General features: G+C 43.0%; 1 protein-coding gene across 4 annotated transcripts in view; it reads right to left on the reverse strand.

Moving 5' to 3' along the window:
• LOC126284612 (solute carrier family 35 member G1) overlaps positions 1-19,451 on the reverse strand; it is a 461,728-nt gene that overhangs the window by 131,714 nt on the left and 310,563 nt on the right. Inside the window, exon 1 of one of the 4 annotated variants that reach the window (XM_049983676.1) lies at positions 12,107-12,128. The exons of the other annotated variants lie outside the window; for them this stretch is intronic. The gene's annotated coding sequence lies outside the window, so the exon portion shown is untranslated. Of the gene's footprint in view, positions 1-12,106; positions 12,129-19,451 lie in introns of those variants that run through there. 4 annotated transcript variants of the gene reach the window in all.

Genomic DNA, 19,451 nt, shown 5'->3' on the forward strand with positions numbered 1-19,451 from the left:
GCAACTTTTGAGATGATAAAATCACTCTCTGCACATTTTTTGACACAATGGAATAAAATGAAATCCTTACCCGATAAATTAGTTGTAGACGGGACGTTAGAAATTAACAAGATGACCTTTTTTCCCCGAATAATCAACTGTCTGGTGTGCTGTGTGACAGCTGACATTGTCACGATGAATAATCATGCGAAGTTTTCGGTTGTCTACCCTTCTTTAACCGATGACTTGTGGTAGGCACTGTTGTGTATCATTTAGCACTAGCTGTTTTTCGAGCATATAAAATAATGGCCAGGGTGTATTCAGCGTATCAGGACACGTTCAAGATATTTACAGATGTAAGTGATCATATTGGTAGAAATCGCTTAGCGAACGATCCGCTTTTATTGGTTTTGGCTCGGCTCGAAATACCCCAGCTGTTGCATGCTGCTTAGTTTCCAAGCTTTTGTCTTATTTTATGATTCTGTATATGGGTTTTGCATTCGCTTGGTCGATTTTTTTGAGCACCTCCGTACACCAACCGATACGAGCTTGTTTTTGAACTTTGATCACGCATTGCAAATTCCCTTGGAAGCAGATCTTTTCCACAAATGGAAATGAGCGTTTGGCGTCATTCGCCGGGAGGTCCCTTGCGGGGCAGGTCCGGCCACCTTGTTGCAGGTCTTATTACATCCGACGCCACATTGGGCGACCTGCGCGCCGGTCAGGGATGAAATGATGATGGAGACAGCACAATACCCAGTCCCTGAGCGGAGAAAATCCCCTACCCAGCTGGGAATCTAACCTCGGCCCGTAGGATGGCAATTCGTCACGCTGACCACTAAACTATCGGGGCGGACGTGTTTTCCACAGCTACATCATATACAAAACGTCTTTCAGTACTTTCGAGAACTTTCAGTACTTTCGTGTACTGCAGTCTTCGATAGACCTGAGAATGTTTCTCTGTGTATCACAAGAAGTCACATATCGATCTCGTCTCACACAGCACTGGCTGTTTTGGAACAACAAGGGATTTTTGTTCACATTTTCGACACTGCTTACTGACGGAAGAACGACTACAAAAACGTCTGTACGCCAACTGTAAACAGTCTTTTCTGAATAAGCTTGATTACCAAAAGTCGGACGGAGTGATTCCAGGTACTGTTGCCTAGTTAGGCATTCACAAAAATCGTAAAGTGGTTCATCTAACGAAAATCTTCAAATGCGAACTTTTTTCATTATGTTTTCCTGTTACTGTTATTGATACCGAATGAATTAACACGTTTACTGTTACCAATCCCTGTTTATTTCCATGAAGTATATCGAATATATGCTTCCATTATCAGGTGGATTTGTGTGGTGTCATGTGCTGAGTTACGACTGTGTGTCTTTAATTGGAAGGAATAACGAAAATACAAAGGTGAAATTAAAATAAAAGATATAAAATACTTCTACTGGCCACATGTTACTTTCTCTGCCGTGTTAAATCACATGTATCATGATACTTCGTGAACACTGAAGGAACACTGGAGATATTAACACTTACATCTGTGTTTAAGTAAGGAAATAGATTTACACGGGGCTTTGTTTTGCTTTAATGTTATTTACAATTTGTTCTCCCAGTGTTTACACGTGTTGGTAGATGTGATGTAACACAGCAGGGAATGGAATCTACGACTGCTGGAAGCATTTTTATTTCGCATTTATATTTTCTTGGTTCCTGTCAGTCAGTCTTCCACAATACTACGAGTCATTTTCTGAAAAAGTGTTTTGTTTTTCTCTACTAGCAGTGCCACTGGTTACTCCGAAGTCGTAACACAACACATATACGTGCCATATAAACCCACATAAATCCACCTGATGTTGGAGGTTTAAACCTACGAAACGCGCTGTGTAGTTAAATAAACGGTGACTGGCAACAGTAAACTTAATGTTTCATTCTAAAACTTTGAAGTCAAATTTCTATTTTTTCACAACACTGTTTCTATAGACATTCACTGCAAATAAAGTACGCCCCCAATTATTGATCTGCCATTCCTTGCGTCGGTTACAAATGACAAATTTTAATACAACAGTAACACCACACCTCAACAGCGCCCTCTTCTCACCGTTTGTAAAAAATTGGAAGGTGATCCTGGAACAAGTACGTTGTTTTTTAACAGCCTGATAGAGATAAACACCACCCGTTCGCTTGTATGCATCGTGAATGGTAACGACCCTATGATACTTCCTTGGAGAACACCAGAAGTAGCTTTCGCTTTTGACACTGGCAACACGACGCGACTCCACTATCTCCCTAGAGGTTAAAAAGTGCAGACAGTAGGCCGGCCTCAGGTGACATGATTGTTAGTAAATGCAACATTCGAGGTATAAAGGAAGGAAATTTTCTTTTTCATGGCCTTCATCTCGTAACTTCACGGGATCGGCATATTCATTATTGGATTTGTTAATGTAGAGAGCGACTGGTGCCGCCCCCCCCCCCCCCCCCCCTCACTGCCTGCGTTTAGTGCAGTAGTTTCCAACCTGGAGGTAATGAGGGTAATTATTTTCTAAGTTGTAAAACGAAATTTTCTTGGGGGTAAAAACCAAATGGGCTATTTGACAATTAGTGACCACTCTAAATTATATTCTTTAAACAATCACAGTTAGCACTAATTGTGTAGACTCATATTAACCAGTTATTTGACATCCACTGCTGGATAAAAGTGGCCTATAGATATTTCCATGCTTTGAAATCTTCAGCGATACTAAACCCTGCTCTTCCTGAATATTTTTTAATGTCACCTACCTACCTTCCATTAGATTGTTTCTCAGTCTTCTGTTATTTCTTTGGATGCAGAAACAAATTCTTCAGGCCATTCAGCATCCATGCAACTGCCTATTGTCAAACTCACCTTCGCTATGTTCATCACTATCATAGTTGCGACTCCTATTATAGTCCATTAATATGCTCTCGTGTCTTTGGCTGTAATTTGCAACATCGCATCTCTCCATTGGTCTTCATGTTAAAAGACCCAACTATTGTCATGAGTAGACACTGGTGATGTGAACTGTTTGCAAATGTTCAGACTCATGCACAACAAAAGCTTCATTCCGAAATTTTATTTATTTATCTAGAGCACTCAAGGCTATTTTTACTTTTCTATTCATTTCTTTTGCTGTTCCTCCAGTGCTAGTAGCTATCACTTGTCATCAATAACAAATTCTAATAGAAAGTACTTTCCTGACTTGGAAAATTGACAAGTTAGTACATTGGTTCCACAACCAGTTTTTGTAAATGGTAACATCTTCAGATAATGAAATTCGAGCTATAGTACAATTTGGTGGATCTCTAAAGGTTATACAGTAATAAACAGATAATCATTAAACACAATTGGATTTTTTTAGCGAAAGACTTCGTGTTAAGTAGCTATCATAATTGGATGAACTCTTAAGAATACCTGTTCTATTCTCCACAACATACACCTGCAGAAGTAGACCTTCGGCTATGGTAGCAATGAAAACAAAAGTGGTCAACTAAATGAACTTTGCACGTGATTTATTGCGCGCAATGGCGCACACCAAACCAAATGTAAAACAGAATTATTAGAAATAAGCATAGCCAGACACCGCACTGACTCATTATTACTGTGTTTAGTGTAAAACGTAGCAACCATGTGATTTTTCACTTACATGAGCATTAACAAGTATTTTAACATTTGTGTATTTAAAATTAAGTATGTCAATTTTTCCTATATAATGTTAAACTGTGTTCCAGACAAACGTTACTCCACGTGAAAATGTGAGAACGGTCTCTAAATGTTTGTGAATCGTGTAGCTGATGTGCTCAGTTCAGTGTCGTCACTTACAGAAATGATGATGAAATGATGAGGACAACACAAACACCCAGTCATCTGGAGGCAGGTCTGCACGACGGAAATTAACAGACTCTGAATACGGAACGGTATTTGGACCTAAACGCATAGGACATTCCATTTCGGAAATCGTTAGGGAGTTCAATATTCCGAGATCAACAGTGTCAAGAGTGTGCCGAGAAACTAAATTTCAGGCATTACCTCTCACCACGGAGCAGCGGGATTTGCGTACAGTTGTCAGTGCTAACAGACAAGCAACACTGCGTGAAATAACCGCAGAAATCAATGTGGGCCGTACGACGAAAGTATCCGTCACGACAGTGCGTCGACCCTAGATGACTGGAAAACTGTAACCTGGTTGAGTCCCGATCTCAATTGGTAAGAGTTCATGGTAGGGTTCGAGTGTGACGCAGATCCCACGACGCCATGGGCCCAATTCTCTACAAGGCCCTTTGCAAGCTGGTAGTGGCCCCTAATGGTTTGGGCTGTGTTTAGATCGAGCAGATTGGGTCCTCTGGTCCAACTGAACCAATCGTTGACTCGAAACGGTCATGTTCGGCTACTTGGAGACCACTTACAGTCATTCATGGACTTCATGTTTCCAAACAACGATGGCATTCTTATCGATGCAATGCGCCATCTCACCGGTTCAAATGGCTCTGAGCACTATGGGACTTAACTTCTGAGGTCATCAGTCCCCTAGAACTTAGAACTACGTACACCTAACTAAAATAAGAACATCACACACATCCATGCCAGAGGCAGGATTCGAACCTGCGACCGTAGCAGCGCGCGGTTCCAGACTGTAGCGCCTAGAGCCGATCGGCCACTCCGGCTGGCCCATCTCACCGGTGAACAGCTGTTCGTAATTGGTTTGTAGAACGTTCCGGACAATGGACAATTCGAGGGAATAATTTGCCCCCCCCCCCCCCCCATCATCCGGCCCTAGATCGTCCGACATGAATCCCATCGAACATTTATGGGACATAATGGAGAGATCAGTTCATGTAGAAAATCCTCCACCGGCAATACGTTCGCAATTATGGAAAGCTATAGAGGCAGCAACGCTCAATATTTCTGCAGGGGACTTCCGTCTAAAGGATATCCGATACGATATTACGAGGTACTCTATAACTCGTGTCACATCATTGTATGCCTAAGCATCTATGTCAATAGAGTCAAAATATACGGCTATTAATGTCACATATTTTGATCCTCGCAAAGTCAATCATCGAAACCTACTGATGAGCTGTCTATATACATAATTAAGTTCGTACGGAACCCTCAATGCGCGGGAACTACTCGCATTTGTCTATCCGTTTCTTTACACCAGTTAACCGTCATCCGTGTCGAGAATCAGTTAGGTCAGAGTGCTTGTTTTCCTATCATCTGTTTCACGCATTTAGCGATTTTGCAGATACGGATGAATGCAAACCAAGAACTAACATCACATTGTGCTTCCTGTCAGGAAAGCTCGCTGCAAAAACCGTCAAGCTGCTTCGACAGACGTACGAAGCGGAAATGTTGAGTTCTCCACTCACCGCAGCGACTAAAGAAAGCAAAACAGTTGAGAACTAACGTGCACACAATGCTTTTTTTTTAACTTGTAGGGGATATTCCGCTACAAATTTGTTCCTCAAGCTGCAGCTCTAAAGTAGCATTACTACCTGCAAGTGCAAGAACGGCTGAGTGCCGCTCTGTAGGAAAGAGAAAGCCTGCACTGCAGCGAACGTCTTCTCCGCAACAACTTTTTCGGCCAGACTGCGCGGAGAAGCGCAAGTCCATTTTTGGCCAAAAACAAAGTAAAATGAAAATAATTACACCGGATTTTGCGTCCACTGCGGCCGCAGATATATTTTCCTGTTCGCTACAATGAAAGAAAGCGAAAGCGGAAGCTCTTTCAGGACATACTCGGTCCAGTCACAGTAATGTGACCACCACCTACGTTCGACGTCGACGCGCATTAACCACTAACAGATGGCAGGTGGCAGCACTGGCAGTAGAATGTATATAATCGGTGCCGGGTGAACACGGCAAACAATGTAGTCATTGTCGTAATGCGGACCGCTATGTCCATAAACTGTTCGCGTGTTGCCGTGGTTAGAGTAACGGCGAATGGATAAAAATGGCGCTATCCAAAACTGCGAAGCAACTGTGGTGCACCGCGGGCCATAGATGACAAGGAAACGACGGCTGCGGAGGTGTGTATAGGTGAATATATGTGCAAGTGCTGGGCAACATACTGCCCACATGATAAACAGTGTCTCCCCCAACCACCGTTCAGCGAACGTAGCTGCGTATGGGCCTCCACAGCAGGCGCCTGGTTGTTGCACTCATACTAACTGCTGTTCATAGGCGACGAAGGCTGGAATTTGCAAGCTAATACCGCAACTGGACGTCCGCTGGGTGGCGACAGGTGGACTACAGAACGTTTTAGCTTGTCGGACAGTTGGCCATTTGACGCATACAGCATAAAACGTCTGAAAGCAGACGCCCTACAACAAGCGTCGGAAGCGTAATACGAGGTGCGACAATAAAGTAATGAGACTGATTTCCTTTGCTAGATGTGGCAACCCTGCAGGCTTACGTAGGCACAATATCTTTGACCTTGGTCTATAAGCTGCTTCTATACCAAGCAGCACATTGATGCAACTGCTCAGTTGTGAGTTGTGCTGTAATAAGTTAATACACTCCTGCAAATGGAAAAAAGAACACATTGACACCGGTGTGTCAGACCCACCATACTTGCTCCGGACACTGCGAGAGGGCTGTACAAGCAATGATCACACGCACGGCACAGCGGACACACCAGGAACCGCGGTGTTGGCCGTCGAATGGCGCTAGCTGCGCAGCATTTGTGCACCGCCGCCGTCAGTGTCAGCCAGTTTGCCGTGGCATACGGAGCTCCATCGCAGTCTTTAACACTGGTAGCATGCCGCGACAGCGTGGACGTGAACCGTATGTGCAGTTGACGGACTTTGAGCGAGGGCGTATAGTGGGCATGCGGGAGGCCGGGTGGACGTACCGCCAAATTGCTCAACACGTGGGGCGTGAGGTCTCCACAGTACATCGATGTTGTCGCCAGTGGTCGGCGGAAGGTGCACGTGCCCGTCGACCTGGAACCGAACCGCAGCGACGCACGGATGCACGCCAAGACCGTAGGATCCTACGCAGTGCCCTAGGGGACCGCACCACCAATTCCCAGCAAATTAGGGACACTGTTGCTCCTGGGGTATCGGCGAGGACCATTCGCAACCGTCTCCATGAAGCTGGGCTACGGTTCCGGACACCGTTAGGCCGTCTTACGCTCACGCCCCAACATCGTGCAGCCCGCCTCCAGTGGTGTCGCGACAGGCGTGAATGGAGGGACGAATGGAGACGTGTCGTCTTCAGCGATGATAGTCGCTTCTGCCTTGGTGCCAATGATGGTCGTATGCGTGTTTGGTGCCGTGCAGGTGAACGCCACAATCAGGACTGCATACGACCGAGGCACACAGGGCCAACACCCGGCATCATGGTGTGGGGAGCGATCTCCTACACTGGCCGTACACCTCTGGTGATCGTCAAGGGGACACTGAATAGTGCACGGTACATCCAAACCGTCATCGAACCCATCGTTGTACCATTCCTAGTCCGGCAAGGGAACTTGCTGTCCCAACAGGACAATGCGCGTCCGCATGTATCCCGTGCCACCCAACGTGCTCTAGAAGGTGTAAGTCAACTACCCTGGCCAGCAAGATCTCTGGATCTGTCCCCCATTGAGCATGTTTGGGACTGGATGAAGCGTCGTCTCACGTGGTCTGCACGTCCAGCACGAACGCTGGTCCAACTGAGGCGCCAGGTGGAAATGGCATGGCAAGCCGTTCCACAGGATTACATCCAGCATCTCTACGATCGTCTCCATGGGAGAATAAATAACAGCCTGCATTGCTGCGAAAGGTGGATATACACTGTACTAGTGCCGACATTGTGCATGCTCTGTTGCCTGTGTCTATGTGCCTGTGGTTCTGTCAGTGTGATCATGTGATGTATCTGACCCCAGGAATGTGTAAATAAAGTTTCCCCTTCCTGGGACAATGAATTCACGGTGTTCTTATTTCAATTTCCAGGAGTGTATGTGTTTATGTCTGTTGTCACGGAAATGTGGCAGCCGATCTGTTGGAGCAAACGGAAATCAATCCAGAATCATTCGGCTGTGTTGTCATCTACATCTACATCTACATGATTACTCTGCAATTCACATTTAAGTGCTTGGAAGAGGGTTCATCGAACGACAATCATACTATCTCTCTACCCTTCCACTCCCGAACAGCGCGCGGGAAAACGAACACCTAAACCTTTCTGTTCGAGCTCTGATTTCTCTTATTTTATTTTGATGATCATTCCTACCTATGTAGGTTGAGTTCAACAAAATATTTTCGCATTCGGAAGAGAAAGTTGGTGACTGAAATTTCGTAAATAGATCTCACCGCGACGAAAAACGTGTTTGCTTTAACGACTTCCATCCCAACTCGCGTATCATATCTGGCACACTCTCTCCCCTATAACGTGATAATACAAAACGAGCTGCCCTTTTTTGCACCCTTTCGATGTACTCCGTCAATCCCACCTGGTAAGGATCCCACACCGCGCAGCAATATTCTAACAGAGGACGAACGAGTGTGGTGTAAGCTGTCTCTTTAGTGGACTTGTTGCATCTTCTAAGTGTCCTGCCAATGAAACGCAACCTTTGGCTTGCCTTCCCCACGATATTATCTGTGTGGTCTTTCCAACTGAAGTTATTCGTAATTTTAACACCCAGGTACTTAGTTGAATTGACAGCCTTGAGAATTGTACTATTTATCGAGTAATCGAATTCCAGAGGATTTCTTTTGGAACTCATGTGGATCACTTCACACTTTTCGTTATTTAGCGTCAACTGCCACCTGCCACAGCATACAGCAATTTTTTTTTAATCGCTTTGCAACTGATACTGTTCTTCGGATGACCTTACTAGACGGTAAATTACATCACTGGTGAAGAAAGTTGGTTTTTTCAGTACGATCCAGAGACAAAACCCCAAAGTTCGCAATGGTGCTCAAAGGGGTCATCTAGAAAAAAGCTCGCATGTGAAAGTCAAAAGTGAAATGCATGCTTGTGTGCTTCTTTGATTCCAAGAGAATTGTTCATAAAGAGTGGGTGTTTCCTGGACACAGAGTTAACCAATATTAGTAAAAAGAAATTTTAGAAAGCCTTCATAAAAGGGTTCTTCGTGTCCGTGCCAGCATTGCTGATAATTGGATTCTGCATCATGATAATGCGCCATCCCATACTGCTCAGTCAGTACAGCAATTTTTAACCTCAAAAAAAATTTCAGTACTACCACAGCCACCTTATTCACCAGTTATCGCTCCGTGCGACTTTTTTCTATTTCCAAGAGTCAAAATGGCGGTCAAGGGACACCATTTTCAAACAACACGAGATATCCAAAAAGCTGTGACGAGTGTCTTGGAGGATATTACAGAAGATGAGTTCCAGAAATGTTACGATCAATGGCAGAAGCGCTGGAAAAAGTGTGTGCAAGAGGGAGAGGAGACAACACTAAACTTGACTAAAAGGGTAAGCAACACTTTTTTTTCACAACAGTCGCATTACTTAATTGTCACACCTCGTATTCTTGAGGACGTTTTCGTGGCATTTCCTGGAAGATCTCGCGCTGATCCACCGTGTCTTCCAGAACGACAAGGATGCCTCTATCCTTGGGGACCACGTCCACCCCTACATGCCTTTTATTTTTCCTCGGGACGATGGCATCGACCAGCAGGGTAATTCAACATGTCACACAGCTTGCAAAGTACACGCGTGGTTCACGGAGCACCACGACGAGTTTACCGTACTCCCTGGCTACGAAACGTTCCGAATTTAAACTCAGCGGACAATCCGTGGGACCTACCTCGGCGCCATGGATCTTCAACCGAGAAACCGAGCGCAGCTAGCCGCGCCACTGGAGTCGGTAAGTCTCAAAAATGGTTCAAATGGCTCTGAGCACTATGGGACTTAACTTCTGAGGTCATCAGTCCTCTAGACCTAGAACTAATTAAACCTAACTAACCTAAGGACATCACACACACCCATGCTCGAGGTTAGGATTCGAACCTTCGACCGTAGCAGCAGCGCGGTTCCGGACTGAAGCGCCTAGAACCGCTCGGCCACAACGGCCGGTGGGTATGTCTCCACTTCCCTGTTGGTACATTCCAGAACCTCACTGATTCTCTTCCTGCATGTTTCGCAACGATCGGCGCAGCAAAGGGTAGCTATTCAGGCTTTGGACAGGTGGTCACAATGCGACTTACAACTGCCCACGTCGTGTTGTGCCGACTCCACTGTAGCTTGAATTGATTTTTAAGTTTGTTTTATATGCCCGACTTCTAATTTCACCACACAAGTCTCCAGGGTTGAGCAGTTATTGCCTGATGACGACACGCAATACAGTTTGTTAAAGCGGAGTTCGCCGTTATTAATTATGTTTTTAGATTTATTTTTTTTACTCGTACAGAGACGCAACGTTCCTTTGTTTAACAGCGCGTCGTCAAAGTAAGTATGAAATGCTAATGTCTTTGCAATACATAATGTCGACTATTGAGTTAAAGTTCGTACCTGTTTTGCTATTTTAGAGAAGATAAACCTTAAGCGCTTCTGCTTCTATAGTCTCAGTATCAAATGTTCACTAAATTCAATTTACTTCCTATCTCAGTTCAGTATTTAACACAAATTATATATCAATGTCATTTCAGAGATATGACGTCGGTTCCACACTAACGCAATAACACGTAATTGTCATTTAACATCACTTTTATTAATAATCCTTTTTCTTATGACGTAAATGTTAATGGATGATCACTATCTAGGACGAAAGAGGGATTGATTCTAATCATGAGATAATAGCTTTTAATGAGCCCGAAATCGTTAATTAAATAAAAAGTCACGTTCAAGGATGATATGCGAACAACTTTCGTTACGTCCGTTTTCACGTATCTGTCAAAACTAATCCTGTCGCCCACAATTCAAATTAACACTGACGTTAACCCATTTTGTCGGAACATCGAATCGTAACTATTACGTGAAAGTTTATTCGAGTCCCCGAACTAATTCCTTTCAGATACGCGCACGGCCGAACAGCAGAACGGAACACAAACGACTTGTTTTAACAACCGAACAACGCAATGACGTTACATTACGACAATGTCCTCCCAGTGAACATCTCTTTGACTTTAACTTCTCTACTCTGCTTAATTAAATTATTCCTAATTACAATTTATTCAGCTATTTAACGAAAACATCTAACAAAAAATAAAATAAATTAATCCCAACGTAAAAGATCCGTTATAGACTGGACAGTGCAGACAGATGAAACAAAATTAAGCACAGCTTCAAATGACTTTAGGAAATGTTTAAATCAGAGGGTGAAACGCTGGGACGGGAGTATTAAGTTCGATGGATTGTTCTACATACGTTTTGTTAAACAATAAATTTAAAATGAAAAAATTCTCGATTCTTATGGGTGTTCACTTTTACTCACACCGTATCGAAAAAAAAAGAATCTCGGTAATCGCCAAAGCATTTCTTCAGAATATGGCATAGGTTGTTCAAGATTTGTACGACCACCTTTTCAAGAAAGTACAGTTTTCCTGTGTCTAAATCGTTTGTCTAGAGTTAACACAGTTCCTTCAGCCATACGTTTGTTGTCCATAATTGGTTTCGTGGTGATCATATCTCATTTTGATTAATTTGTAATCAACTGATCTTTTCAGCGACTGTGACACTCGATTGTCTGCTTTAACGTGGCTGTTTCTGCATCCTTCATTCTGCACGCACGAACACGGCAGGAAAAAAAAAAACATTACATCAGAATGAACTTTACACTCTGCTGCGGAGTGTGCGCTAATATCAAAGCTCCTGGCGGATTAAAACTGTTCACTCAAGCGAGATTCGAATTCGAGACGTTCGTCATTCTCCCACGCTATGGCTGAGCCATTTCTTCGCGACATCCGTTCTTGCAGGAGTGCTAATTACGAAGTTACGCGGGAGGACTTCTGTGAATTTTCGAAAGTAGGCAGTGACGGAAGCAGAGCTGTGAGGAGTGGTCGTGAGACGTGCGTGGATAGCTCTGTCGGTAGAGCACCGGCTCGCAAAAGACAGGGTCTCGAGTCTCGGCCCGGCACACAGTTTTAATCTGCTAGAATGTTACACATTACATCAGTTCACTGTGTTATCCTCGTAAACTACCAACAACTTACTATAAATCGATGCTGACGCTGCGAATTGTGGAGGAACTGCACCATTCATCATGTGGCTTACCTGAAACAGTAGGAAACAAAAACAATATTATAGATTAAGTTGTAGCGCAATGGGTCAAACTATAAAATCTCATATATGTCGTTTTTACCACTACAGTATATGGTGTGTTACTTTTCGACAAACCGTTCAAAGTATTAATAATATGAAGCAGATTTTTCGTCAGTACGTTTGCAATAATACAGTTACTAAACACACAAAGGCTTAACAAGTTTGTTGGTGTGATCGAACGCAGTGAAACTTGTTTTTGTTCCGTTAAATAATTGTCTCAAGGGAACGATTTGAAAGCAAATTCACAGTTAAAACTGAATTTTTAGTAGTTAACCACGACAAGGTAGAATGAAGCCGAAAGTATTTCAACAGCAGAGACGTCATTGTAAGGAGCGGAACAATTGTGTTTATGTTCCGTCTGACATAGCAAGCGGCTAATTATCTGAAGCAGTCATCAAAAAAGTTAAATGTAATTTCAAATTGACCATTTTATTCTGCTGCGACATTTTTGTCCATTTGCTCAATAGGAGCGCTTCTAATGTGTAGTACTTGCGTGTAGAAATAATTTGTGCACCATCTTAACCTTATGGCAGGTTTTTCACCCGAAATACCTCGCTACGCACAGTGCAGCCAGACAGTATAAGAAATAAATACGGCTATTTTCATTAAATATCATGCAATAAATTGGATTACATACGCGAAATTCAATTTTCTGTTCAATAATACAGACACGTGTCAATATGTTTACGAATATTACACGTGTTCACAGTGAAAACATGTCTACACGCTGACCATTTTCGTAACTGGATTTTTGATTTGGTCAAAATTTACAATAACATTTAATTAAACCTAATACAGCCGCACACAGATGTTACCTACGCATAAATGCTCTTTTGGGATACAAGGAACTGTCATGCAGAGATGGTTTAATTTTATTTTTAAATCTGTTTCATTAACTGCCAACAACTTCAACTGACAAAAGAGTTGGTAAAATATTTTCATGGTTGCACATCTTGCTTTATTCCGTGCAAGGATTGGGTTAGGTTGTAGATTAATAGGGCAATTTTCCTTATTAGTTCTATATTTACGAACGCTAATATTTTCAGAATGTGACAGACTATTAACAGTAAATATTGTGTGAAGTAGTTTTTAGTTACCCTAAACCTTATTGTAATAATTGCCTAGATTAAGATCGAGGATGGAAATCACAATCATCCTTACGGCATGTTTCCTTGCAAATACTATGTGACGACGCGAGGTATTCCATAAGACAATGAATAGAAGTATGCTTAGCTAGTCCTCCCTAATGGTTTCACTAGGACAATCAGCAATCACACACACAAAGCGAACGCTGCTGAGATGAAGCATTTGAGATGCTCTGTTAGACCTGATTTCCAGTTCAAGTTCTGATCAGTATGCATATGTACTAAATTTAAACACACAGTTTTACATTTTTCCTTTTCCTATTGTCGTTTATGATTACATATCCTGTTCATATAGAACTGAATGGGTTGTGCTTTTCCCCGAAGTTAACTGGTAAGCTATTTACTTAGAACCAATCAATAACGGACATCTATATTGTACGTATCTTCAATATCAAATCCACAACGTGTTCATGAACTGAGTGGGTCATCGACTAATGGAAAGGTTCACGTTAGAGTAACGCGTAGTGACAGAAACAGCAATAAAAAAATGGTTCAACTGGCTCTGAGCACTATGGAACTCAACTTCTGAGGTCATCAGTCCCCTAGACTTAGAACTACTAAAACCTAACTAATCTAAGGACAGCACATACAAGCATGCCCGAGGCATGCGAGCGACCGTAGCAGCAGCGCGCTTCCGGACTGAAGCGCCTAGAACCACTAGGTCACAGCTGCCGGTGAAACAGCAATAAATATGTACTAAAAGTCAGGTGTATGCATAGCATAACGACTGTTACGAAATTGTTACGGGAATGGGTGACGTTCATATTCACACGACGAAAAGAAGATTCGGATTAAAAATCCCGTTGGAGCCAGTTCATTAGAGACGGAGCACTAGTTGGGATTGGGGAAGGATGAGGAAGGAAACGGCCCTGTTCTTTTCACAGGAAAGTAGCTGATATTTTCCTTAAGCGATTAAGGAAATCTGAAAAATCTACATATGGGTGAGCAAAAGTTTGTTGGAACCACTGCCCTTCCAAACACGCGGCCGCTGTCTTAATACAATGCCACTTCACTCGCTAAGCCAACCAATCAATTCCTGTGGTCTTTGTTATAAACTACGAAGACGTCGACCTTATGGATGGAGGTTGAGTATAGCGACACGGAGAATAAAGCTGGATGGAAAAGTGTGTAAGAAGTCTTCATGCAGTAGTGAAGGAAGAATAGACAGAGGATCATGGAATATGGGTGGTGGCTTTTTAACTGCAGATCATCTATGTCGAAAAGCAAGAATGAAATTGATTGAAGAAACTTAAAAAAGCATATGTGCGAGCAGCAGTGGGGCAAGACACGGTGCCCGCACTTTGATAACGCACTTCCGGCTGTGACAGTGTTAACGCTTGCTGCATTCTAACGGTCTGCTGCGTACACTGCTGGTCACTGAAACTGCAACACCCGGAATGGTCGCAAAAAACAAAACTTTACATATTGTACCTGGAGAATATCCTTCGTGAGGCAACGGTAACACTTTCTGGTATTTGATGATGTGGGTTTTGCGATCAGCGACGTAAACGTGATGTTTCCAACAGCAAATACTTTAGCCGCGAGTTTTCCGATCGTTAAGGGAAGGTTCAACAGTGTGAAGGCCAAGCGGTTCTAGGCGCTTCAGTCTGGAACCGCGCGACCGCTACGGTCGCAGGTTCGAATCCTGCCTCGGGCATGGATGTGTGTGGTATCCTTAGCTTCGTTTGGTTTAAGTAGTTCTAAGTCTAGGGGAATGATGACCTCAGATGTTAAGTGCCATAGTGCTTAGAGCCAACTGAATCATTTTTGAATTCGTAATATGACGTTTCATCCACGTCGATAACAGTAGGCTTTTGGATCCTAAGCAGGACATATTTTTGAAATTATGTGAAGGGCTTAACAGTCTACTGAAAAATTAAACGTTATTTATTCGGTTGTATATTTCACTAGACGTGATAGTTTTCATGACTGTTTTGTTTGTTTTAATTAAATTACGTAATTGACAGCAAGAAAGTTGTGCATTCTTAAAACAGCCTTTAAACTTTTGCCAAAATCTATGTCTTTTCCTTCTTGTTGAAGACACAAGTCAATGGAATATTTTTAAATTTCAAATATAGCATTTGCTGCTTCCTCCTTCAGCTTATTTATCAGAAATTATATGTTCGGAGGTTTTATCGAGGCGTTTAGTTTCCAATGGCAACTTTCCACATTTCAAGGGGCTACTAGCATTTCCCATCCACTGATTGATCATACAGTCTCTGAATATCACATAGACGGTTAGGTACATTATAGCGCTCCAAAGTACACTTGAGAACCGTTATAAATCCGAAATGAAGACTGTGAAACGAATGAACAAATAAGTCAAATGGCGGAGATTTCCTTCAAAGAAGTCTACAAGACTGTGGTCCCTCCACGATAGAAATATCATTAACAATACAGAGTATTTACAACCCCGTTTCCCAGTTTTGTGGATACCCCTGGAACAGACGACTTCCATTAGTATTACTGAGATCCTCAGAAGAGGCAGTCTCGACAAAACTACTCCATCTGGGCTGTAAGATATATGTGTAAAATTAAGAATGTGCTAACTCCAGTTCCAAGGATGGCAGGTGCTGACTGGTATGAATACCATAGAACCAACAGTATACGAAGTCTTGGTTTCAAAATATTGACACGAATTATTTACAAAAAGATAGTGAAACAGAAGCAGACATTGGGGATGATCAGTTTGGGTTATGAAGAGGCATTACTGACACAACGTCTTATATTAGAAGATAGGCTGAAGAAGAAAAAAAAATCCACATTTATAGCATTTTTAGACTGAAAGAAACATTTTGACAGCGTTGACTGGACTACACTCTTTTAAATTTTGAAGATAGCTAGGATAAAGTACAGGGATCGAAAGTTTCTTTAAAACTTGCGTAGACTAGAACGCAGTTGCACAAGTCGAAGGACATCAGAAGGGATCAGTGGTTCAGAAATGAGTGAGGCAGGGCTGTAGCCTACCACCTACGTTATTCAATCTGCACACTGAGCAAGTAGAAGAGGATAACAAGGAGAAATCTGGAAAGAGAATTAAAATTCAGGAATAAAAATAAGAACTTGGAGGCTTGCAGATGACAATGCAATTCTGCCAGAGATAGTGAAGGACAGGGAAATCCAGCTAAACAGAATGACAATGTCTTGAATATAGGTTACAGACGAAAACCAAACAAAATTAAAATAATGGTAACGGTAATCTAATTAAGCTAGACGATGCTTAAGGAATTACATTAAAACATGAGACACTAAATTTAATGGAAGACTTTCGCTATTTGGGCAGCACAATAGCTGTTGAGGGCCGAAGTAGAGAGGATGTAAAATGTGGACTGACTAAAGGGCAGAAACTATTCCTGAAGAAGAGGACTTTATTAGCATCTAACATATTAAAGTGTTTGGAAGTCTTTTCGGAAGGTAATCGTCTGAAGCGTACCCTTATCAGAAAGTGAAACGTGAAGGACAAATAGTTCAGACAAGTTGAGACTACAAGCATATGAAACATTATACTATAAAATAATGAAGAAGATTGCATGGTTAGACTGAATAACAAATAGGTGGTACTGAATAACAAATAGGTGGTACTGAATCGTAGTGAGGAAAAAATTTGTGGAAGAACTTTACTAAAAGAAAAGATGAAGAGCTGCACGAATTCTGTCTTCGGAAGACCACAACATTTTATTCTTACTTTTCCCTTTTTTTTATAGTGAATAAAGTGTATAGGTAAAGACACTAAACCTTCGTGAGGGCCGAGCGGTTATAGACACTTCAGTCGGGAACCGCGCTGCTGCTACGGTCGCAGGTTCCAATCCTATCTCGGGCATGGATGTGTGTAATGTACTTAGGTTAGTTAGGTTTAAGTAGTTCTAAGTTCTAGGGGGCTGATGACCGTAGCAGTTAAGTCCCATAGTGCTCAGAGCCATTTTAAGTTCTATAGTGTCTTTAGAAAAAGTAGCTATCACAATTCGGCAGCTTTAAACCGTGAAAAATTCATCGTGTACGTCAGGTAATTCGATACACCGTCCGCTAAAATCCAACGAAAACTGCACTCGATATATTCACTCGTTCTTGACATACTTTGGGTGCCTGCCTTAGCCTCCTCGGCATATACGTGGCGTTCTAAGTGCCTGGGTATACAGCTAACGAAACAAACTGAAAAGTAAATATTGTACTGTTTGAAGTTATTTTTGGTAGACTAAACAGCGTTCTTGATACTGAGTTTCTGTTAAATCTGAAAAGCAAAGTTTAAATCCAGCATGTGTTATCTGCTTTTATTTATTTTACTTTGTAGAACACTGCCCGCTAAAGAAAGAGATCGGGTCATATTTGGAAGCCATGTGATTGGCTGCACCGTAAAATTCCCTCTGGGCACAACTTAGCCCATTGTTCCGTAGGTAAACAAAAATGTAAATGCATTCCGCAGCAGACTATTCGTTATAGCGACGCGGCACTCCATCGTACGGTGGCTGCTGACGTAATATTTGATAATACCTGCAACGGCAGCAGCAGAAGCAGTGAGCAGAAATGCGGCCGCAGGGATGTTGCAGGCGAACGGGCTTCGCCAAGCGTGCAGCTGCACCAGCATGCCAGACTTTGTGTCTTCAAATGAATTAAACGAAATAAAGAGAATATTTCTACATCATATTTTTAAGTTACGAGGGAGAAGCAGAAAATTTCAACCTTGCACTTACGTGAGGCGAAACCTGGACGGTGATGTACGAAGGAAATTCAATAAATACTGCAAAGCGTCTTTTGCACTACCAGTTTCGGTTGAAAAATGCGGAGTTTCTTGTGGGACATCGTAGAATGATCCCGCTTCAGGCACTACAGTTTGATGAAGTCTCGAAACGTGGTGGCGCTGTACGTAGCATTCAAACTGGTGTCTGCAAGGGAAGTGCGTTCCAACTATAGAGCTGTCATTGAGTTTCTTTTAGTGGAAAACCAGAGGATCGCAGATACCAATAGGCGTTTGTAGAACATACACAGAGACCTGGCAGTGAACAAAAGCACAGTGAGTCGTTGAGCGAGGCGTCTGACATCGTCACAAAAAGGTTGCGTAAACCTGTCCGGCTGCAGTCATGGACTGTGCGGCTGGTCCCGGGGGAGGTCCGAGTCCTCCCTCGGGCATGGGTGTGTGCGTTTGTCCTTAGGATAATTCAGGTTAAGTATTATGTAAGCTTAGGGACTGATGACCTCAGCGGTTAAGTCTCATAAGATTTCACACATTTGAACACTTTAAACCTGTCCGGACTCCCGCATGCCGGCTGGCCGCACGCATCCTCAGGAAATTGAAGATACGACTTAAGCGTGTTCCCCGCCACCAGAATGCAAATGAACTTATCCATGACAACGCAAGGCTTCACACAAGTTAGCAGACCCGAGAGGAATCACAAAACTTCATTAGACCGTTCTTCCTCCTCCAACCTACAGCCCGGATCTCACATCTGTTTGGCCTGATGAAGGATGCACTCCGCGGCCAGCAGTACGTAGATGATAGGGAGTTTATTGGTGCAGCAAGGCGTCGGCCAATGGATTGCTACCATGTGGCCGTTCAGGCCCTCCCAGGCCTTCGCAGTAAACGGAGTTTTTAGCCAAAAGAGTGGGAAATAATACACTACTGGCCATTAAAATTGCTACACCAAGAACAAATTCAGACGATAAACGGGTATTCATTGGACAAACATATTATACTAGAACTGACTTGTGATTACATTTTCACGCTATTTGGGTGTATAAATCATGAGAAATCAGTACCAAGAACAACAACCTCTGGCCGTAATAACGGCCTTGATACGCCTGGGCATTGAGAGAAACAGAGCTTGGATGGCGTGTACAGGTGCAGCTCCCCATGCAGCTTCAACACGATACCACAGTTCATCAAGAGTAGTGACTGGCGTATTGTGACGAGCCAGTTGCTCGGCCACCATTGACCAGACGTTTTCAGTTGGTGTGAGATCTGGAAAATGTGCTGGCCAGTGCAGGAATCGACATTTTCTGTATCCAGAAAGGCCTGTACAGGACCTGCGACAAGCGGTCGTGCATTATCCTGCTGAAATGTAGGGTTTCGCAGGGATCGAATGAAGGGTAGAGCCAC

The sequence above is a fragment of the Schistocerca gregaria genome, chromosome 8 (genome assembly GCF_023897955.1).
Source record: "Schistocerca gregaria isolate iqSchGreg1 chromosome 8, iqSchGreg1.2, whole genome shotgun sequence".
In the NCBI taxonomy this organism is placed as follows: domain Eukaryota; kingdom Metazoa; phylum Arthropoda; class Insecta; order Orthoptera; family Acrididae; genus Schistocerca; species Schistocerca gregaria.